The sequence below is a fragment of the Lampetra planeri genome, chromosome 17, assembly GCF_965212315.1.
Source record: "Lampetra planeri chromosome 17, kcLamPlan1.2.h2, whole genome shotgun sequence".
Taxonomy (NCBI): Eukaryota; Metazoa; Chordata; class Hyperoartia; order Petromyzontiformes; family Petromyzontidae; genus Lampetra; species Lampetra planeri.
The window spans coordinates 2,681,626-2,705,414 of NC_136123.1; the positions used below are offsets into that span (position 1 = coordinate 2,681,626).

General features: G+C 52.7%; 1 long non-coding RNA gene across 4 annotated transcripts in view; it reads left to right on the plus strand.

Moving 5' to 3' along the window:
* Nucleotides 1–328: 328 nt before the first annotated feature.
* LOC144723416 (uncharacterized) overlaps nucleotides 329–23,789 on the plus strand; it is a 143,865-nt gene continuing 120,404 nt past the window's right edge. Inside the window, exons 1-2 of one of the 4 annotated variants that reach the window (XR_013586171.1) lie at nucleotides 329–508; nucleotides 1,543–1,619. This is a non-coding gene — a long non-coding RNA (uncharacterized LOC144723416). The remainder of the gene's footprint in view (nucleotides 509–1,542; nucleotides 1,620–23,789) is intronic. The other 3 variants (XR_013586169.1, XR_013586168.1, XR_013586170.1) reach the window with 3 other exon arrangements.

Consider the following 23,789-nt stretch of genomic DNA (forward strand, 5'->3'; position numbering starts at 1 on the left):
AATTGAGTATGGTATGGATAAACTGCGAAAAATGATGTAATAATTTAATTACAATAATGAACGTACCGATAAACGTCGGCACGAACGTATACAAATTCCAACCGAGTTAAACGGAATGACAAAAACTATTAAAACGACGTGAAATGTATAAACAGCAGTGCGTGTGTATTTATGCAGCATATAAGCAAACCCACGTGCTCCAAGTCCACTGGACTATTGGCCACTTATTCTCACAGCTGTGACAACCCCACGTGACTATCCCCACGCACGCCGATTGGCCTCTTTGCCCCCACCCCCCGGGAGGGGGGGGGAATCACGTGCCCGTCTGCTCGCTTCTTATTGGTCGACGATTTAAAAGTCCCACGTGGCGAGGAAGGGGGCCCAGGCTGCCACGTGGCGGGCCTTCTAAATGGGTCCATTTGTAATTAAAAGTAGAGAGGTGGACCTGAATGGGGGTTCTCGTTAATACTAATGTAAACTCACGTCAGCCCGACACAACAAAGCCGAGGTACGTATATAGGAGATGCGAGCCCGTGTATGTAATACGTATTGCTGTGGTTGCTGTGTTGTACTGTACTCTATATGTTCAATTGTCGGCAATGCGTTTCAGAAACGCATTCAGGTGCCGTATATCGTCAACGATCGGCAACGTTCAATAACGTATTCAACGAGCCCTCGGTTATCAACAACATAAAAGCATGAAATGAAGCGATATTTAGCGTGTTCAATTATCAAACGTATGACTATGCTGCCTTTCGATGTTCTCGATCAATATAATACACACTGACCACACTTTGTGCCACAAAACCACTGGAGCTGTGCACTTTTAAATCATCTGGGTTGGCTACGTACGGTGCGAAAGAAATTCAGCATACGTACGTGCCATCATATATTTTAGGATTAGATTATAAGACGTAATTTTTTTTAAACACTGCAGTGCTATTTGATTCACTGCTCCCGGCAATGCTTTATATACTACTTGCACTGTATTCATGATTTTGGGAAGTAGAGTTCTGGTAAATCGAACCCTGTGACCAGTTCGATTCCAGGCCTTGGCTAATTTCAGTGATGAATAAAATCTGAACCAGTCCTGACCCCACCCCACCACACCATCATCACCATCATCATCTTGTACAACTCACCCTGACCGACCAGCATGGTGAAGTATGGTAAAAAAAACTCAACATGACCATCCAGCAGTGGATTGGCAAAGGGTTGAAAACAAATAAAAGTGCCTCGTTCTAAAAGGTATCCAAATGATAACGTGTTACTTAATAATGGAAAAAGATAAGAATAGGTTTGAACCTTTCTGGATATTAAACACGGAGGTGTTAAGATAGATACAATTTCTAAGGCATCAAATGTACAATAACCAACACATACTTGTAGCAAAACATGTAAACAAACATGCTCTGATAATACTGCCAGAAAGGTCCCATAGATTGTTACTTAAGAAATTTTTATTTATTTAATTAAATCCTTTTTCTTATTGTGGATTCTGTCGAGTATTTAGATTTTTTTTTTGTTTCACGAATGTTCCAGGTCTCCCTTGAAGGCAAGAGACTCTTCTGGGCGATCGCCTGGCTTTGACTAAAGGACCGACAAGCAACGTGCAGAAGGTAAACTCACTCATCGCCCCTCGTCACCTGCGCACCGGTCTGTCAATTGGCGCTGTGGTTTCGTCGAGTCCAGAATCGACTCCTTTTTAAATCCTTTATATTAAGTTCACTTGCTTGCTTGCGCGCTTGCGACCGTGCAAATATTTCGGTCGTTTTTTTAACCCACTTCCCGTGATCCAATCGATATGACATTTTACACACAGACTCGTTGTGCGTGACAATTTATTTTGGTTAAAAAAAATTCCAAAATTTTCCACTTTTTAGGGGGGAAAAAATTTCATATTTAATTTTAAATATCAATGTGATAAAAATGAAACTCTTACTCAAGAAAAACAGAAATGAATAATAAAATAAAACCGATGCCACGCATATAAAGGATTTATAGTGAAAAACTTTGTTTTTACGGGTAAATTTTTTTACCATTGTGAACGCAGCAGCGTTTAAGTGGCTTGCGGGATTTGTCGCATGAATCCAACGCACACGCAACAAATGAGAGATAAGTAAAAAATATATATACATTCTTACGCAGCTATTCGGCGCATGTATCGGTGCTCGAACAAACTATATTTGCAGTTTGCATGTTCTGTCTCTCTCCGTAGTCGCGTAGATTTTTATCCTGGACCTCCGGTTTCCCCCCCCACCCCCCCCATATTTAGAATCAACACGCGTTCAGAGTGTTTGGCTGCAACACATTTGCGCGTGATATAAGCCACGTCGTTGAGATATAATTTGTGATGGCTAGGTAGCTTCTGAAAAAGAGCTATATAGCACAGTGGGCCTTACCTGGTAAAAAAAAAATTATTGCGTCTGACAGCAATGTGGTTCAGGAGCTAATTGCCAATCTCGAGATCTGCTCGTCACGACGAGAGGGTGCTTCAGGAGCGGAAAGTTTGTGTAGTTTTGTGATTCCTCCCTTGAAGGAGCGCAGACTTACTGTGGGTTTAACTATATGGGCCATAGTTTGGGTTGCATGCAGTTGGAGATGTGTGCATTGGTCTGTTGATGTTCTGATGCAGTTGATGGTAACTCCGGTGTCTTCGAGGAGGAGGAGGAATATCAAAGCCAGGAGTCGCGATGATGTTTGGGTCTCGATTGGAGGTGTTTGTTATTCCGGTCGTGCGCGTTGTTTCCACTCTTTGTTCGTCGCCCGGCGTTCCTCCGCATCTGGGTGAGATTCTAGGGTATGGTGACTGCAGCGCCATCCATCCCAGAAAGGGGGTATCGGGACTTTAATTGGTGGCGCCGAAGGACGTCGTTGGGATCTTGGTTGATCGTGGTGGTGGTGATTGTAGTTGTAGTTTTTTTGTGTGTTTAGTTTGTTGTCCTTCACCCTAACCTCCGATTTGCACGGTTGGCTATGTACAGTGCGAAAGAAGTTCAACATACATACTTGTGAACGCCTGTGTCGTTTGCAAGTCTCCAGATTATGTTGAGCAGAACAGGAAGCCATGGGATGGGTGTGGGTTTCGGCGCAATATTATTTGATGCATTCTTATACACCCCTACTGAGTGTGTGTGTGTGTGCTATGAACCCGGAGGCCCGAGTTCAACTTCTCGGCCATGGTTACCGTCGGTGGTGATTATCTGAACCATTCCCGGGCCTTGCCGAGATCGACTCGGTGATGTGAGAGCAAAAATCGTCAGCATTGGGGAGACAAAGGTGGCTGGGTTTAATTCTGACCACACCACACAATGCCGCCGTTCATATTTGCTTCTTAGCAGCACTTGCCCCAACAGCCTGTGTAGACTACTTGGGGGGATCTTTGGCTTTGTCTTCGTTTACTCAGGCGATTAATTATTTTTGGGTGCGTGGCCTCCCACCAAGAACGATTCGAAACAATTATTACAATGTCTCTTCATAAGGGATCGTGCCCTTTACAGGAACAATTCACAACTCTTATTACAAAGTGGCTTCACGAGAAAGGGGTCGTGTTCATTTTTGTTGTTGTTGCTGCTCTCTTTCTCTCTCTAGAATTCGAACGCGGTAATTATGTCATTAATCTTTTAACATCAACGGATTTATTTTCTGTTTGGCCTCCTCGTCCCCCCCCACTCCCCCCCCCCAAAAAAAAAAACAATGTTCAACTCGCCCGGGTTTATAGGTTACGTTTCGGTCTATACACAAGTACAAAGCCCCACAAATCTATCTGTAACAACTCTTTCACTCTTCTGGCCAGAGTAAGAAAAAAATCACCCTCTTTTACTCGTTTCTGTTAGAGCATTTAATACATCTTTTATGGTCTGTGAAAAGTCCACAAAGAAAATAAAGGGCTGTTCTCTCTCTCTCTCTCCCTAGCTCTCTCTCAGTCGCTCTCTCCCCTTTAACCACGTCTGCCCCCCCCTCCACACACACTGCTCCTCCAAACCTCCCCCCCCCCCTGGTTTTCAAGCGAACAAAGGGGGCAGCATGCGTGCGTACTTAACGCTCGCATGCGCTCCGCCGTGGCGCGTCGCGGATGAGCGCGAGCGAGCGCGCGCGCGACCTTGCAAACCCTGCCACCTTTTTTCCTCCGCGCTTAAAACCCCTTGTTTGTCCTTTGGCGCTTTGACAGGTGAAGGGAAAACAGAGGCCGCTAATTATAAACCGCGCCACAGAGCGGGCCACGGGTCAGGATCTCCACCCTTTTCTTTCGCGCTGAAGAAACAGGAGAACGGGGGTGGGGGGGCGGGGTGGAGAGACGCGTGAATGGGACAGGACAGAGAGGGGAGGGGGAGAGAGGGAGAGAAGCGCAGTGGAGCACTTGGGGTGGAAAATAAAAGTTACACAGCCCATTGAGGTGCACGCCTGGATGCGCATTAGCACGCGGACTGCTAGCCTGACTTTGTTCGTGCACCAACGCCCCCCCCTCTCACCCACTCGTGCAGGTTCCTCGAATCGCCGGTCTTCGCAAACTTTACCTTTTCAAGAGTGCAAATCACCCTCCGTACGAATGCGGATGAAGTCACCGCGGCCTCCCTGCACACGCCGCCGCCGTGAACGTGTCCCGACGTGACGTCTAATTCATTTGAAGCGATGTCCCCATCGCGCGCGGCACTAAGGCATCGTCCTCCTCCCGTATCGCCTACACAGGCTGTGGGACGCGGGGGAGGATGGGGGGGAGCACCTATTAAGGCCGCGATGTGCGTATGGTGGAGGGGTGGTGTGGCCGGATTTTCATCCCGCCCACTGAGCGAAGGGTGACCGGGAGCTTGGACGGAAAGCCATGGTTGCTGGAGCAGAGACGGCGGGGAGTAGTGAGAGGAGAGCGGTAGGAGAGTGTGTGGAGGGGGGTGGGGTAGAGCGGGTAAGATGGTAGTGCAGCAAGTAGCTACGAAGTGCACTACCTGGTAGTAAGCCAACAGAGATTACCCACTGAATAAACTGCCACCGACCACCATAGGGACGTGCAATTGCCACCACCGGCTCACAAGACACGACGCTTGCTGATCCTTGAGCGGCAGCTTCTATGGAACTTTGAGACATGTCGTATGGATATGCAATCACGCACGAGTGCATTCATTTCACAACTGAGCAGCAAGCACGAGAGCAGATAGATCTCTTCAGCCCTGACCCTGGTTGGCTGATGGGTGCAAAAAACACGTTGCTTCGGTGTGGGCAGGTAGGAACTTGGTTGGACAGCGCATTCGTGCGATCCGTGTCACGCGGCGCAAGCTGCGTGGGGCGGCGCGTCACGTGGTGCTGAGCCCGCCCGAAGCGCTCTATGAAATGCAAATCGGGGGCGTGGCTATGCACGACAGACAGACAAATAATCCCTGGTGGGCAGTGTGGAACTGTTGTTCCTACCTGTATAAATGCAATTGACGGCGATGACGGCCGTCTCGTGCTCGTTGTCGAGAAGACGCGTCTGCTGCCCGTGTTAAGGAAGCCGCCGGAGTTGTGCGCTTTTAAATCGTCGAGATTGAAAACTTTGGAACCGCTTTTTGTGCTTAGTGGTTGTTGTCCTTTCCCCAGCACCTCCGGTTAGCGTGGTCGGCTACGAACGGCGCGAAAGAAGTTCAACATGCATGCATTCCTCCGATTGGCACATTCGGCTCCGTTGGGTGCAAAACAAGTGCAACGTACGTATACGTACGTACAGCACACACCGCCTCTGCACGTAACGTTTGGTTGTGCCGGGTTTTTGGTACATTTCTCACCGACACGCACGGTCGCTGCTGCTCAGAGAGCCACCCTTTTACTTTTCTCCTGCTCCCGTGAACACATGGCCTCACTCGGGCTTTCGTCCACGCAGTGCCGGATGGTCCTAGTCGCAAAAGTAGCTACACATGTAGCTACGGGCCCCGCACTTTCAAGGGCCCTTCGTTAAATGCTTTCAAGCTATCAATTCTGCTTCAGTGATTCTGCACTTGCTCTATTACTGTAGCACTATACTGCCTTCAACTTTTATGAACAACCGGGTATTTAAGGTTAGCGATTTGTTGTATTATCTGGCTGTATAGCAAATGAAAAAATACAATAAGTTTACTATGCAAGTGAAAAATTAGTGTTTTAATATTTACGTTTTTTTTTTATTTAGGGCCCCTTTATAACATCATATGCTACAGACACCACACTAGCTCAATCCGGCACTGCGTCCACGGTATATCTGTACCCTCCCCCCCCACCCTTACCGCTCTCACTTTGTACCGGGCTCTTGTTCAATATTTTATTTTTTAAGAAAAAGCAATCGCTGCTGCACACACGTGTCCCGCTCGGTAAGCTTACATAAGCGAGTGTTTGTGTCACGTACGAGTTTATAGGCGCGTGTATGTGCGTGCGCGTATGTTGAACTTCTTTCGCACCCGTGTACGTAGCCAACCGCGCTAATCGGAGGTGCAAGGTGAACGAGGGCACAGCCCCTGCAATTTCCCGCATCGCACAACTGCTGGTGGAAGGGCCTCCACCAGAGCGATGAGCTCTGGAGAGGGCCCCTGGAGAGGACATCTTTGTTGGCCAACTGTTCCACGCCGGCCGGACGTCTCTGCATCGGGTGGTAGTACCCCACGCTCTACCCCCCACCGCACGAGGGTAAGGAGTGGGGGGGGGTGCTTTAAGACACTTGCACCATCCGTTACGGGAGTTAGATTTGAACTGTTGACCTCTGGATTGCGCAAGTCCAGTGCGCCAACCGTGGCAGAATCTCGCGTCACGCGCGAAGGATGCTCGCTGTCGTCGCATTGTGCAGGCGGTCGTGCCGCCAACGCTTACAGACACGTACGTCAACGGTGGCGTAAAACTTAACTTTTAAAGGGTTCCCATCAATATCTCCTTGTTCCCTCTCCCAAGCGCTGGCTTCATTTGCAACGGGCGTTGTTCACTCCGGGCGTCCCTTTAACGCATTCTGTTTTGTTTTCGAGGAAGTGACCTGACGCGCCGGCGGGAGCTCCCATTGCACGGGACGACGCGTGGCCCGTTGCAACGGCGTCGTTGCGCTACCCTACCCTTATGACAGACCAATTCAGACCTTATTGGTCAACCCGTGCCCCTTAAACATCTCAGCGTTCATCCTACAGTCCCATCACAAGCGAGAAACACAAACAAAAAGACAAAACAAAGTTTGCCCGTGTTGAAACGGCCATACGCCCTTTGGACCTGAAAACTCAATTTCCCTGTATAGGAATACGGGGTGAACCATATCCCTGTACAGGGAAATTGAGTTTTCATGGGATGGCTACCCATGATTAAAATTGCACGGGGGGCTCAAATGAAGGACTGGAGCATGCGAACCGTGATGGCTGGGCATTGCCGCATGTTTTGCAACAAGGGGGGGGTGGGGTTGGAGGGGGGATCAGGGGGGTCCGGGTGGGGAGTTTTGTGATGCACGATAGGGCCGCTTGCCTGGGACAGCCGTGTCAATCGAAGCTGGGACGTCACACCCGCCCGTGCCCGTCAACTGGACCACGTCGCTCCATTCCTCGGATCCCTCCACATGGCTCCCGAACCAAATCGACTACGAGACCGTACTCACCGGCTGCAAGATCATCTGTGGGCTCGTCCCTCTCATCTCACTCCACTCTCCTGCCTCTCCCCTCTCATCTCACTCTACTCCCCTCCACGCACTCTCATGCCTCTCCCCTCTCATCTCACTCTACTCCCCTCCACGCACTCTCCTGCCCCTCCCCTCTCATCTCACTCTACTCCCCTCCACGCGCTCTCCTGCCTCTCCCCTCTCATCTCACTCTACTCCCCTCCACGCACTCTCCTGCCTCTCCCCTCTCATCTCACTCTGCTCCCCTCCAGGCACTCTCCTTCCTCTCCCCTCTCATCTCACTCTGCTCCCCTCTAGGCACTCTCATGCCTCTCCCCTTTCATCTCACTCTACTCCCCTCCACGCACTCTCCTGCCTCTCCCCTCTCATCTCACTCTGCTCCCCTCCACGCACTCTCCTTCCTCTCCCCTCTCATGTCACTCTGCTCCCCTCTAGTCACTGTGCTACCTCTCTCCCCTCATCGAATCTCAGCAGAGGCGAAGGTCAACACGATGAGGCTGAACGCTACTGGCAGATATGTGGGGCGGTACGAGAAAAAAAACATAAAAGAGATACCCCGTTGAATTTCATTTTAAAGCACCAATTATTTTTGTTCCTGATTATATCCTCACGTCCATATTTGTTCGGGGCTAATGCGTTGTATAAAAACGTGGCATTATGCACTTTTCACATGAGATTCTTTAAACTCTTTTTACTAGCACTCACACTTTACGGGGTATATATTAAACGGAGTCGTGTAAACGTTACGCGCGAATGTGAGTGAGGATTTTTTTCTGTTTAATCCGACGGTCTTCCACTTCGCTCCGCAGCTTTCCCACAAGCTTCCCCTCCTCCTCTCTCGTGCGCGGTCCCCCGCACACATAGGCAAAGCCGCCCCCCAACCTACCGCCGTTGTATAGCCCTCAGCTGCTTGCGAGGCAAGTGCTCTTTTGAGCGAGCACTTGTTACGGCCGGACCGGCACGAAGAGAGGGCCAGAGGTGTTGCGACCAGCGCCATGGACGCCGTGTTTGTCTCGCCGCCGCTGCTGCTGCTGCCGCCGCCGCCGCTGTTGTTTACACGTTGCCCCAGGTGCGGTCTCGTGTTCGCCTACAACGCGGCGGCAGTAGTTGCGTTCCTGAATAACGCCGCATTGTGGAAATATCGCGTTGTTATGAATAATATATAATGTAGGGTAAAGCACAGTCCGCGATCACACGAGAGATGCGTACGCAGGCTGAACAAAGGCCGAGGCGAGTGGGTAGCATCTAGAAGCATCCAGCAGCATCCCGCCGTGTGTGATGCTACGCCGAGGCAGCCGTACGACCACTTTATTACTACTCGCGCGACGAAGTTCCACGCGCTCATTCGCGTTCTATCCAATCCGCATCCGCGTTATTTAAAAAAAAAAGTGTTCCCGAATACAGTCCTCGCGTTACATCCAATTGGCGTTGTGAAATGCACACGGCGGCATAGGAGGAACTGAGCGTGCTCGCGTAAGGCTGAGTTGATATAGGAGAGGCCTACTGCCTTGGTGTGACGGTTAGCACGCCTGACTTACAAATCGCCGGCTCAATTCGATCCGTCGGGGCGCCACCTGAAACACCGGCGTCGGCTTTTCACATCTCCGCCACGTCTGCCCGCACATCAGTTGGGGTAATGTTTGGCGACTGGCACTTCTTCGAAGACATTGGCCAGCATGGAAGAGTAGGCCAAACACCCGTTATAGAGACTCTCTTGAGTTCCTGTCTTGTGGGAGACCCTTCTGCCAGCAGTAGCATGAATAAGCAATTGCTAGGATGCACTTTTTACCTAATAGATGTAGCGGAGGCCTGGGACCGGTTCGGATATTCGTCGCCACTGATGCTAGCCGTGGCCCGGAATCGAACTCGGGTTGTTGGATAAGACAAAGATCCCCCGTATAGTGGTAATACACTATTGAGGCAAGTGCTGGTCACCAGCACCTTAACGGCAGCAGGGCACACGAGGGATCGTGGGTGGCCAGCATCATGCCAAGCCGCCTTGGCATGATGCTCGGGACTGGTTCAGACATTCGTCGCTGCTGTTGGCCGTGAGCGGGAGTTGAACTCGGGCGGTCGAGTTCGTCGCGCGGCGGTTAGAACGCTGCACTACAAAGCCGCTCCCCAACTACGTCGGGCACGCACGCGCGCAGATTAGGGCTTCAGTGTCGCACCAGCAGATTGCTGTGGCCGAAACGGCATCTGCACAGTCTTCAAACTCGCAATGCCTCAAAAGCTCATAAATCGCTTGTCCCATTGCATGACGCTCACGTTAATTACAGCCGATCACAGCGTTTGTTGCACAAACACTGCGATCGGCCGGGCCTTCGCACCGCGGTTATCGCGGCAACAACGTCAACGCAACGTTTTAAAACAATGCAGGAATGAATTACGGGCAGGTTTTTTTCCCCCCCCCCCCAATCTCCCGCGCGGCACAACCAGCACCACCGCCGCCACGGTCCACCCACTCCGCGTTTGCTGAGCTTCCCCGCCCACAATGCCAATGACGTCGTTGCGTGCTGCACGCACCTGATGATTGCGAAAGACGCGGAGCACAAATGTACGTGCGTGCATGGGACGTGTGCCTTTTTGTCTGCATCCCTGCAGTCACGAAAGCTTTAAATAAAAATATAAATGTGTCGTTAAACCCGCCACTACCCGACACAGCCAATTTAGTAAGGTTTGTCACGTGAACAAAACATGGCAATTCGTCACTAGTACAGCACTAGCCAGTGTGCAGAGTAAACCCACAACATTTACATTCTGAGTACGACGTTTCGCCGGTAATTACAACTAGCTCCATCAGGCGGTCCGCCAGAGTTGTGACACAACTCTGAATAGCCAGGCTGGAAAATAACCCCATTTGTAAATGTCGCATACAAGACAGACAAAGATCTCTCATATAGCCTTCATAGATTGTTAGGAGCAAGTGCTGTTAGCGAGCACCTGTGAAGGTCGGCACGGCACACGAGGAGGGGGTGGGGTGGCGATGTTCACTCATCACACCAGGAGTTTATTTGAGGCCCACTACCGGTTCAGATAATCGTCACTGGTGTTGCCCATTGGTGGGAATGGAGCTCGGGTTGGCGGGTTCGCATCGCAGCGCGCTAACTGCTCCCCACACGTACACACACGTACACACACGTACACACAAGTATACACACGATCGCGCGTATCCTAGAACTTGCAAAAAAACAAACCCCTGTCTTTGTGACTACAACAACCGGTCACCATGTCCGCGTTTTTCCTGGTGTGCGCAGTTACAAGCAGCTGCTCACCTTCGCGAGACAGCGCTGGGTAAAAAGGAGAGAGAGGAGAGAGAGAGGGCGCGAGAGAGAGAGAGAGAAAGAGAAAAAAAATGAAACACAATAAAAGGAGCACAAAAAAAATCGAGGGAGCCTTATTGGGGCTCTTCTGCTGTCTTGTCTTGGGGACTCAGTTTGATGGACCAAGGTGACTTGTGGGTAATTGGCAAAAACTGCGAAGACAAGCAGTATGTTTCAAAAGGCTCATCTTTGGCACGGGGGGCCCTTTGTGGGGGGGGGGGGGGAGGGAAAAAAACTCCCGCCAAAGGTCGTTTATTCTTTATAGATCAGGAGCTCCGCAGCGTAGCAATCCAGAATTCAGCCCCTGCAGAATATTGATCATGCGGGACATTTATGGAGACTTCTAAATTATGCACACACGCATAGAAAAAGATCCATCCAGAATTGACCATTAGTGGGCCCCCCCCCCTCTCTTCCACCGGCGGGGTAGAAGCAGCAGCGGCGGCGGTGGTGGTGGCGGCGTTTTGAGACGAGGAAGGAGCGGATTTCTCCATCTCCCTCCCAGCAGCGCCTGGCCACCATCGCCCTCCCCACGCACCACCGCCCACCGTGCCCCCTCCCATAGGGACACCGTTATTAACCTTATTAACTACGCAACGGCTTCATTACTAAACTATGAAAGTGCTCGCCGCACTGAAGGATCTCGGAATGGTGAGCCTGCTCTCTGGATGTTTTATTTATGTTTAAATGGTTCAATTAATAATTTATTGGAATAAATCAACAATTAACGCAATTGTTAAGGGTGACGGGGTGGGGGGGGGAGGCGTGCGTGTGTGTGTGTGCTGTCCCAGAGGTATGAGCTATTGCTATTTGTCACGAATCCTGATGAATGGCGCGTGTTATATTTAGTAAAGGTTAGACAAAATATACCTACTCTTCCCTTTATTAATCCTCGCTCTTCGCTGCGTAGAGCACGACCAGGCTTGTCGCTGAGAATGCCAACGCGCGTTTTTAAACGCGAGCGCATTTGTCATCTCTCGCCCTTTTAATTTCACGCATTTATGTTTTGGCAGAGCGGAGCGGTGGTGGCGCACTCTGGTTAGCTCGCTGTGCTTCCCACCTGGCGACTTGAGTTTCGATGCCCTGGCCACGGGATTCGCAAAGCCAAACCCCGGGGCACTCCCGTGTCACCGAAACCCCCCCACGCCCTCCAGCCTGGTGGAACATGGTCGCATGCGGACGTCTGTGATCAAAGAGCTTCGTGGCTCATGGGATTCCTCTCGTCGAAATACAGGGTGCTTCAAAACAATGTTAACACTTGTATATAAAGATTGTATAGGACGGATCGTTTTGAATGGAAAAAGAACGGCTAATGCACTGTAACGTGAAAACAAATGTAAATGTTAATAGCTTCAAAAAGTAAAAGAGCCTCCACTTTTTTTTTTCGATTTAAAGCTTTCGTGACTGCAGGGATTCATCTTCTTGGTTCTTTCGGTAAAGTCACGTAGAAGGGGAAATAATAAAAGAATAAAAATAAAACATAATAAAATGCAATTCTCAGGACGTTTCGGCCACAACGCAAGCAGCCGTCCTCAGGTGAAGAACAGGTCTGTCGGAAAGACAGCGTCATTCAGACAGCGTCATTCAGACTTTACCGAAAGAACCAAGAAGATGAGTCTCCACTTGTTCGCCATCGTTGTCAACGCGTGGCCTGGGATCTTCTCCAGGTGGTCTCCAGAGCCCAGACGCACCACATTTCTCGTGGTGTTGTAAAGATTCTGATTCTGAACAACCATCATGGCCTGGGGATGCCTTCATCCAGCAGTTGATTGACACTCGCCGGCTGTATTTATATTTGTATTTATACTGCGTTCTGGCAGGCTAAGTGTGTGTGTGGTTTTTTTTTTGCAGCGTTTTGGTAGCCTCCATGCCATCGTGCAAGCTTGTGCTCTATCAGAGCATCTAGAATTTGATAACAAAAACATCTTAATTACTTAATTAGCTTAAGTAAAAATTTTTGCCCATTTTTATAAGGCAGCAGTCATCTATTTCCACTTAGATTCAGCCGTTTAAAATAATTACACAACGCACACGACCACTGCTGTTGCTATCGCGGTCTTAATATTACCACCTTGCAATTAAGGTCACCCCGGATATGAAGATTGCTTCATTAAAATTACTCCGTTATTCATTCTAAACATTCGGGCTGGTAGGGGGGCGATGTGCGGGGACAGTTTCTAGGCCTCATTTTCAGCGGGGGTACACAACCGGCAAACGATTGGGTGGTACCAGTGCATTAGATGAACACAGTAGCAGAGTCTTAGGCTTTAGTGACCAATATAATCCGCAATGAAGGCATTTTGGGTTCGAGGGCGTTAACATGAATCTGTCGTTTGCCACAACTCTGGCAAGTTGCCTGTTGGAGCTGGTTATTGTTGTAATCACCAGAGAAACGTCACGCTACTCAAATCGTAAACGTTGGTGGGTTTACTCTCCAGCACACCGGGTGTGCTGGAGTAGCAACAAATTGGCACGTTTGTGTTTACGTGACAAACCTTACTAATTGGCTGTGGGGGGTGGTGGTGGGTTCACGACAATGATTTTTACGCGATCTAACCCAACGAAAACATCCTCGGTTATGACCAATGCTCCCGATGGGGGGGAGGGCTTCGTCCGGTCGAGGATTGACCGTGGCCACGCCCCCCCCCACCTCCCCCCACACCTCACCCCCCCCCAGCTAGCCCACGCCCCCACCTCCCCCCCCCACCTCACCCCCCACCAGCTAGCCTACGCCCCCCACCTCACCCCCCACCTCACCCCCCACCAGCTAGCCTACGCCCCCACCTCACCCCCCACCAGCTAGCCTACGCCCCCACCTCACCCCCCACCTCACCCCCCACCAGCTAGCCTACGCCCCCACCTCACCCCCCACCAGCTAGCCCACGCCCCCACCTCCCCCCCACCTCACCCCCCACCAGCTAGCCTACGCCCCCACCTCACCCCCCACCAGCTAGCCCACGCCCCCACCTCCCCCCCCACCAGCTAGCCCACGCCCTCACCTCCCCCCCCACCTCACCCCCCACCAGCTAGCCCACGCCCCCACCTCCCCCCCCCACCTCACCCCCCACCAGCTAGCCCACGCCCTCACCTCCCCCCCCACCTCACCCCCCACCAGCTAGCCCACGCCCCCACCTCACCCCCCACCTCACCCCCCACCAGCTAGCCTACGCCCCCACCTCACCCCCCACCAGCTAGCCCACGCCCCCACCTCCCCCCCACCTCACCCCCCACCAGCTAGCCTACGCCCCCACCTCACCCCCCACCAGCTAGCCCACGCCCCCACCTCCCCCCCCACCAGCTAGCCCACGCCCTCACCTCCCCCCCCACCTCACCCCCCACCAGCTAGCCCACGCCCCCACCTCCCCCCCCCACCTCACCCCCCACCAGCTAGCCCACGCCCCCACCTGCCCCCCTCCCACCTCCAAACCCGTGGCTGAGACGACAGGTCAAGATCGCCGTATTGTTTCCCTCTCAAAACTGTAGCTGCCAGTAAAAACAAATAAGCAGTAACGACGGGCACTATTATTATTATGTTTGTGCCGCATGGGGTTTCGAAATCGGTGTTATTTGTTGTTTTTCTTTCTGCTCGCAAACAGCAACAACAACGCTGGGTGCTGCTCCTGCTGGGTGTCCAGTCTGCCGCAAACTGCGGGGATAATCGCTGTGCTGCTGCTGTTGTTGTAGCAGTGCAGGGGCAGAGCCTGGCCTGGCGGTTGTTTAAACACTCGTGTTTGCTTTATCCTCGACGGCGGTGGGGGGGGGCTCCCCACGGGACTTGCACGGCAGGCAGAGTCCCCCACTGCCTTTTAAAGGATGAACACCCTGCCTGGTGCACCATCTCCCCGTAGCCCCTGCACGCCCGTCGGGCGCCCGGCCCAAAGCCACCGTCCGCCTTCGCACTCCGTTTCCTTCCAGTTGAGCGTGCGTGAGAGTGTGCGTGCGCGCGTGCGCGCGAGCGTGAGAGAGTGCGCACGTACGAGCTTGAGAGCGAGCGTACGTGCGAGCGTGAGATCTAGCGTACGAGCGAGCGTGCGTGAGAGCGTGCGTGCGTGAGAGCGTGCGTACGAGCGTGCGTGCGTGAGAGCGTGCGTGAGAGCGTGCGTGAGAGCGTGAGATCTAGCGTACGTGCGAGCGTGCGTGAGAGCGTACGAGCGAGCGTGCGTGAGAGCGTGCGTGAGAGCGTGCGTGAGAGCGTACGAGAGTGCGCGCGTACGAGCGTGAGAAGGCGCGCACGTACGAGCGTGAGAGCGAGCGTGCCTGAGAGCGTGAGAGCGAGCGTGCGTACGAGCGTGAGAGTGTGCGTGCGTACGTGCGAAGGTGCATGTGGCTACGTTTGGGGGGAGCGCTAACATAGCAGTCAACCCAACGCCCCCCCCCCCCACCGAGTTCCATTCTCGCTCCGTGGCCAAGACCAGTGATGATTATCGGAACCGGCCTTGGACCTCCGCAAAGTCGACTCGGATCAAAATGCAGTTTAAAATTTGGTTTGAAAAGTTCATTTCTTTAGAGCTGCTTTTTGTGTTTCGTTTATTGTCCTTCCCCCGCGCCTCTGATTGGGCTACGCGCAGTGCGAAAGAAGTTCAACATACAGTACGTACAAATGCGATGTGTGAATGTCGCCACTAGGGAGATCGAGGCGGCCGAATATGATGCTGGCCCCCCCGCACCTCGTGTGCCGTTCTGGCCTTCACAGGTGCTACTCGCAAACAGCACTTGCGCCTGCAGTCTGTTAAGGCTATACACGGGATCTTTGTCTTCGTGGCCACGTTCAGGAAAAATCGCGTGTGAATTGTCAAATTTTTTAGCCATTTTTTTCGTGGCTATTTCTAATGAATGGCAGAATCGTGAAAGGTTTGGGGAAACTCTTCATCTCGCAGTGGCTGCTGCTGCTGATGATGACGATGACAAAATTACTCTGCAGCACCTGCACACCGCCCCTGCCAAATGTGATAACGGATTTGAAAACTTTTAAACTAAAATTTTTTCCAAGGGCGGTGGAGGAGTGATGCGTGGTGTTGCATGGCTACGGGAGGCTGTCATCCAGCAGTGGATCAATCCACATGCAACCCACAGTGATGTGCATCCTCTGGCCAAATCTGTGTCTGTGTGTGTCTGTGTGAGACGATTATTTGAATTGGTTCTGGGCCTCCCCTAGGTAAAGTAAGCCTCAAACGAGAACCTGGTGCAATTTTTTTTAAGCGTTGCAACTGGGAAGACAAAGGCGGCCGGGCGCGGTGCTTGCCACCCCGTGCCCTCGTGTGCCACTCCGGCCTTCATAGGTGCTCGCCAACAGCACTTGCCCCAACAGTCTGTTAAGACTATACGGGGGATCTTTGTCTTTAGGGCAAGTCGAGTGAGTTTAGTATGAATGGCCGAAACGACCGTCGCCGCTTATCTCCTGGAGGTTTTTTTTCTTCGAATCGCCTTCCAGCACGCGGAGCGAAACGTCGGACGTCGCGCCGAACGGCACGCGGCACGACCCCAAACCACAGCGGAGAACCGCCGCAGCGCGTCCGCGGTTGTCGTGGCCATTTCTCGATATAGCATCGTTAGATCGCGATGGGTGGCCGGGTGGCTTTGGGGAGGAGGCCTTTATCCAGCGGTGGATAGAACCAAGGCTGACGATAACGATGATGGCGATTTCCCGTTTCCAGCGTGCGTTGGTTCGTAAGTGTTGAAGTAATTGTGAGGCACATCAATGTCAATTGTTGTTATTTGGGGCGCCGCGGTGGCGAGATGTCAGCGACCTCGCTAGGTATACAGGAGGTCGTGGGTTCGATCCCAACCCTGACGCCTGCTGCTGTGTTTGCGGAGTTTGCGTGTCTCTCTCTCATCATCATCACGGTGGCGAGATGTCAGCTACCTCGCCAGGTATACAGGAGGTCGTGGGTTCGATCCCAACCCTGACGCCTGCTGCTGTGTATGCGGAGTTTGCGTGTCTCTCTCTCTCATCATCATCACGGTGGCGAGATGTCAGTGACCTCGCCAGGTATACAGGAGGTCGTGGGTTTGATCCCAACCCTGACGCCTGCTGCTGTGTATGCGGAGTTTGCGTGTTCTCTCCTGAGGTCGCGTGGATTTTTCTCCGGGTCCTCCGTTTTTTGTTTCCCCTCGGCACTTATAATCAACGTGCGCTTCGAGTATTTGGCTGCTTATAAAATTCCACACGACGATGAGGCACTTCGTTGAGCTATCATCTGTGGCCGGGTCCGCTTCTGAAAAAGAGCTGCGTAGCTCAAGTTGATGGGGGGCCTTACCTGGTAAAATTAAGATTGTTGAGCATTGTTTAGTATTTCGTTTTTCTGCCACCCACTTGTTGTCGTCGTCGTTGTTTTCCCGTTACCGCTGGCTTCCAATGCGACGTAGCTCGTGTGTTGGCTTCCACGATGAGCGAGAGCAATTTATTTTTTGAATCGTTATAATAACCCGAATTTTCCCAAACATGGTGCAGCTTCTCTGTAGCAGCAGCAGCAGCGACAACAGCGACAACAACGACAACAAACACCGGCACGGGAGAGAGGGAGGGACAGAGAGAGAGCGAGCCAGGAGGCGGCAGCCAGGAGCGAGCAACACTTTTCGTTAATTGGATACCGGAATTCTTGTCGACCTGCCAATGGGGGGGCCCCGTTAGCCGCGAGTTGTTCGTTTTGCTTTGCGTTCCTTCCGACCCTTCTTTCTTTTAACGCTTTCCTTCCTTCCCCGGCTACTGCTGCCACCCCCGCTGCTGCTTCTTGAGCGGACTTTGTGTCTTCTCAACCCCCACCCACTTCACACTCGGGTGGTGTGAGCTCACTGTTGTCTCTTTCTTGTTAAAACTTTTAATACAGAGCTGGGACAGTGTTTCGGGGGGGAGGGAGGGTTAGGGGGGAGCTGGCGGGGGGGGGGCACGAAACAAGTCGCCCTGTTTTCACAGCGGCCCAGCGGTCCGTTTGGTTTTCGGGCCAAAGGTTCAGTGGGTTCTATTAAAACGACACAAAGAGGCCACTTGAGGGTTAATTACCAGAAATGTTCCAATCTGTGCGAGAATCGCCTGGGCAGCGGCGCGCACGCCTTACAAACAAAAACGCGCGCGCGCTCTCGCACTGCCGTGTGTAATTTTGACATTCCCCCCCCCCCCCCCAATCTCCAGCGTCCACACTTTTTGAAGTTATTACTCATTTTCTGTTATGAGTTCTAATCTTTCCTTCCTTTCTCCTGCCGCATCGATTGATTGGGCACTTTATATTTAGTATGGAGCAATTAAAAATGTTAAAATCAATAACTGCGAAAGAAATGACCCAGTGTGTCACGCCGCACTAAATTAAAGGGATTTCTGTTGGGCGATATCAAGGACTGCATAAATTAACACCAATCAGGGCGGCGTACACATTACAAGGTTAACGTAACAAATTACTTTATTGATTTGGCACCAAAACTTTTACTATCACGCCCGTCTCCCCCAACAAAACAGCCAAGGGCACGGGGGTGCGGGTGGGGGGGCAGAGTAAAACTCGGAAGTAGAGTTCCCTCGCTCTCTTCAACTCCGAGGGTGGCGGCAATGCTGCCCACAGCGGAGGCCGCCGTGGGGACTCTGAAGGTGCCACGTGGCCACGTCAGGAGGGATCCGTCCGACCTGGCAGGCCGAGCAGGACCGACGTGGGCTATCCGCGGGGGTTCGGATGGTTTCAACTATGAAACTACTTTATTTTTTATTTGACCGAGCTCTATCCGAGCTCATTTTTCAGAAGCGTCCTGGCTATCACATAATGATGATAGCTCAACGGAGTGGATTATTGTCGCGTGGAAATTTATAGCAGCCAAATAGTCTATGAATGCATTTTGATTCTAAATGTGGAGGAAAATAATACCGTTAGGACCCGAAGAAAAATCCACGCTACCACGGGGAGAACGAGCAAACTACAAATATACAGGCGTTAGGGTTGGGATTGAACCCACGACCTCCAGTATACCAGACGAGGGAGTTAACAACTCGCCACCGATGATCAACGTCAGCCCTGCAAGCGGCGTGCATTATAAACCAGGTGTTGTAGGCTGCTTTTCGGGGTATGAGTGCCACGGTGGTGAGATGTTAACTAGCTCACCTGGTTTACAGGAGGTCATTTGGCTGCTATAAATTTCCACATGATAAGCGACTTAATTTGTCATTCATTTGTGACCGGGTCGCTTCCGAAAAAGTGCTATATAGCCCAGCGGGGCCTTACTTGGTTAAAAAAAAAAGCCTAGTTTGTTTTCAGCAATGAGCAGTGCGGCCAAATCTATTGTTGTACCTCACTGTGCTACGACGCACCGTGCCGTCCGCCTTGACCGACCCGCACTGACCCATCGCGGTCAAATAATAAAACCCCCACGGACCTGCACGAAGCGGGGGGGGGGGGGGGGGGGGGGCAAGCCGACGTCCAGCAGCGGACTGATGGACACGGCACCAACAGCCGACCTAACCCCTACGGGCAGGGGGGGGGGGGGCTTTCGTTTCCTCGCAAAGGGTCACCGCGGGGTCAACTCGCGAGCAATTGTGCCCGTTGGCTTGGAGTTCGAACGCCCAGAGTGCTCTTGCTCGAATGGGCTTCCGCTCGTGTCCTCTCTCACGCCTCTGGAGTCGGTGGCAGAAATTCCGCGCTCCTTTAGGTGTGGAGAGCCGTGTGAGTTTATCCATTTTTTTTCTTCTATCGTCAACCCCAGGGCGGAGGATGAAGGGCTGAGTTCGACCACTGACCGGATTTTGTGGGAATTCGGGCAGCCTTGCGACCGCGACCCCTCGGGCTGTCAACCGCTGTGCCGCCCAGCCTCGATGTCCGTAATTTGTTTGACGGTGGTCTAATTGTGGCCACAACCGGCAAGCACGTGAACGTGCCAAAAGGCCCCCGCGGTAGCGGCGTTATCATTGCGCGAGTTCACAGCATGACTGCCGCGATCGACAATTACTGCCGATGCAACGTCGTCGTTACGATAGCGGTGGCATTAGCAGCGAGCGGTCGTTCTCACGCCATTGGCGTGTATTGACAACAGCAGCACATACACGGTTACGCTAGGCAACGGCTATAACCAGGGCTTTGTTTTGAGACGCGCCCCGGCACTCCAGGTCCTATATACTTTAGCTACCTGCTGTGGTTGCTTTCTCGTCATGTGGCATCTACTCCCAGTCTACCAGCGAAAAACTAAAAAAATCCCCACCAGGTTCACCACGTCCAATATATCCCCCCCCCCCTCTCTAAGGCTGCGGCCACCTGCTCACATTCAGTGTAAAGCTCATACATCCCCTGCGGTAACGGCGTCTCGCGTAATATCGCGAACCGCGACGACGTGGCCGTGACATCGGAATTCGTACGTACGCACGTTGAACTTCTTTCGCGCCGTACGTAGCCAACTGCGGCTTATCGAAGTTGCGGGGCGGGGGGGGGGGAGTGCTGGAGGAAGGACAACAAACTAAATGCAAAAAGCAGTTCTGAAGAAGTGAGTTTTCAATCGAGATGATTTAAAAGTTCTCAGCACCAGCGGCTCCCTAATCAACGTCGCCGTCGTTCGCTCCGTGTCACGCGGCTTGAGAACGCTCGAGTGACCCGGGTCGCCGGCGGAGCGGTGGCAACGCGCCGCGGACTTAACCACGTGCGCCTGAGCGAGCGGTGGCTTGCGCGCGGGATGAGTTCTGCCCCCCCCCAGCCCCGTAGCCCTGGGTGTTGTCCTTGTGCAGCTGTCTCCTGTGTAATGAACGCAAATAAATAAATAAGCGCCACAATTAATATTCATCGCGGGTAAATATAAATTCGGGAGGATGCCGGGGGTTTGGGGGTGGTGGGGGGCGGAGGTGGGGGGGGGGGGTTAGGGGATGTACGTGCGTGTGTGCGGGCGTGCGTGTGTGTGTGGGTGCGTGCGTGCGTGTGTGTGTGGGTGCGTGCGTGTAGGCGTGCGTGTGTGTGCGTGCGTGTATGTGTGTGTGTGTGCTTGTGTGTGTGGGTGCGTGCGTGCGTGTAGGCGTGCGTGTGTGGGTGCGTGCGTATAGGCCTGCGTGTGTGTGTGGGTGCGTGTGTGCGTGCGTGTGCGTGTGTGTGTGTGTGTGTGGGTGCGTGCGTGTGTGCGTGTGTGTGTGTGTGCTTGTGTGTGTGGGTGCATGCGTGCGTGTAGGCGTGCGTGTGTGTGTGCGTGTGTGCGTGTGTGTGCGTGTGTGCGTGCGTGTGTGCGTGTGTGTGTGTGCTTGTGTGTGTGGGTGCATGCGTGCGTGTAGGCGTGCGTGTGTGTGTGTGCGTGTGTGCGTGTGTGTGTGTGTGCGTGTGTGCGTGTGTGTGTGGGTGCGTGCGGGCGTGTGGGCACGTGGGAGGAATAGAGGAGGCGAACTATAAAATCGCACCTCGCCGTCTGCCGCCGTGGCTCGAGAAGACATCGCACGACAACGCCGAACGCCTTAATTATTTATCTGCGTTATAAAAGCGCACGGGCAGAAGTGTCGCGCTGCAGCGTTGGTGGAGCGCAACGAGGCGCTGATGTCCGGGGTGGCCCCGCGGGGGACTGCGTGGGTATCCGACTCCATTGGGAGCACTCCTAAACGGCACGGCCGGTGGGCGCGGGCGGACGGGCGGATGGGCGAGCGAGCGAAAGGAGCCGTGCGTGAGGCTGATCCGCACAACCTAGATAGGCCTCGGGCCAACTTCACAGATTGTTTCCGACCGTCAGATAACGGCGAAAATAAATTTTAAAAATCCCCTCCCGTCCCCCGACAGTGCAGCAAACCGGCGCGGTGCTGCGGGTTGTTTTCGCCACGTTTGGTCAAGGGTGTTGAACGTCGTCGCCCCCGTACGTTGAGAAAAGCAAGTTGGGCTTGGGCGGAAGACATTTTGCTCGAAGGGATGACAGGATGGCGTGTTGGAGGGACTCGTAGCGGTGGCAGCGAAAGGAGGAGCGATCAAAAAGCGGCTTTGCGTGTCGTTGCTCGGTGGGCAGTTGCATCGTGCGATCGTGAGAGAGATGGCCCACCAGCTTCGGGGAGGCCTTCACCCAGCAGTGGATGGATAAGACGGCTGATGATGATGAGGATGATCCATACGGTGAAAGGCCGATGTGGATTGTGCCCCCGCTTTGTCAGAATCTGAATGTGTATTTACACTGGAGGAATCCGATGAGCTATAAAGTTATTTTTCACACATGTCCTGTCGGGGTGGGTCAGAAAGTTGCAACAACAAACAGTACGAAAACACGATAGGAGTGCAAAGTATCGGAAAGATAAGCAAATCGCAAAAAAAACGATTTTTTAATGAAATTATTTGTATTTTACCAGGTAAAGCCCCACTGGGCTATTGGGTTATTTTTCAGAAGCGACCTGGCCACAAGTGGTACAGTATCTCAACGTAGTGGGCTTATTACGTGCACGTTTATAGCAGCCAAATAATCTACATAATCTGAACGAGCAGGGCAAGTGGCTCAGCCATTAACCCACCCTGGTAGCCGACTGGCCCTTGCGAATGCCCGCGGGCTGCCCCCTTGTCAGTTCAGAATCCACTGGCAGATCGCTGAGTTAGAGGCTGTCTCACATCTTTAACGAAACGCACTGGCGATCTGCCCCAGATTCCGACACGCTTTTGGCAGCAGCGTACATTTTTCGACGGGCACGGGGAAACATTCGCCAAAGACGCGAATCGTGCCCAATAGACTGTCGCGGCAAACCTGTCCCGCCGACCTCGGTGAAACGAGGTGTGTGCAGTTGTACGGTAGTGCATAGAGTGTGTAGCGTATGCGGGAGAAGCGGTGGTGCAGCGGTTAACGCGTCGCGCCGTGAACCCCGGTGACCCCAGTTCGATTTTTTTCCGGCCACTGCTATCGTGAGTGGCGAGTGACATCAGAACTGGTGCTGCTCCTCCGTTCAACCATCTCGCACTGACCAGCGTGGTGAAGTACGGTCGGGAGAAAAAAAAAAATGCCCATGACTGACCTGGTGTGAGAAGGCCATCATTAATTGATGGATTGAGATTTGCCGGGATATATTTTATTTAGCGCACGTCGGATGAACAGCAACAGGAAAATCTGAAGTGCGTTGTGCGGGAAAGATGGAAGGAACTGGAAAGAGAGGAAGACCTATCAGGAAATGGCTTGAAGACGACGTAAGAGATTGGTGCCAAAAAATGTGTGCACGCTATTTGAGCATATTGGCACAAGACAGAGGAAAGTGGACACATGACAAGATGTGCAGTGGACACCGACTACGGGCTACTCTGCCCCTGGATTGTGATGATGATGACGTGTGCACACGCACACAAAGACAAAGATCCCCCATATAGCCTGTAACAGACTGTAGGGGCAAGTGCTGTTAGCGAGCACCTATGAAGGCCGGCACGGCACACGAGGGGGTGGGTGGCCAGCACCACGCCCGGCCACCTTTGTCTCCCCAGTGGCGATGTTTACACATCGCACCAGGTACTCATTTGAGGCACGCACGCACACATGCTCGCGCACGCACACGCCCGCGTACTTAACTCCGGTACCCAAGAGCTGAATGGTCCGTGTGATGGATGCTGCTGGAGATTGCATCGTGACCGTTAAGTGCGTGACTTTTGAGTGAAGGGAAGGCGACGTCGTTGACGGGGATGAGAATCGGTGGGGGTGGGTGCGGGTGGGGGGGGCTGGTGTGGTGGGGGCGGGGCAGGTGGGGGGGGGGCTCCTGTGGGGGTGAGGGGGGTGGGGGCGGCTGGGTAGAGTTTGCGAGTTGATGTCAAGTTTTTAGCTCTGGATTTGAATGTAGGGGAGGATGAATGGCGTACGGACGCGTTGACACCGAATCGCATTCCCCCGAGTGTCGCGAGATGTCTCGGCGCAGAAAATCACTACTAAAGATTCGTAAAAGAATATTTTTTGTCTTTTTCTTCGGCTGCTTTGGATGTGTATGAAAGCTCGGA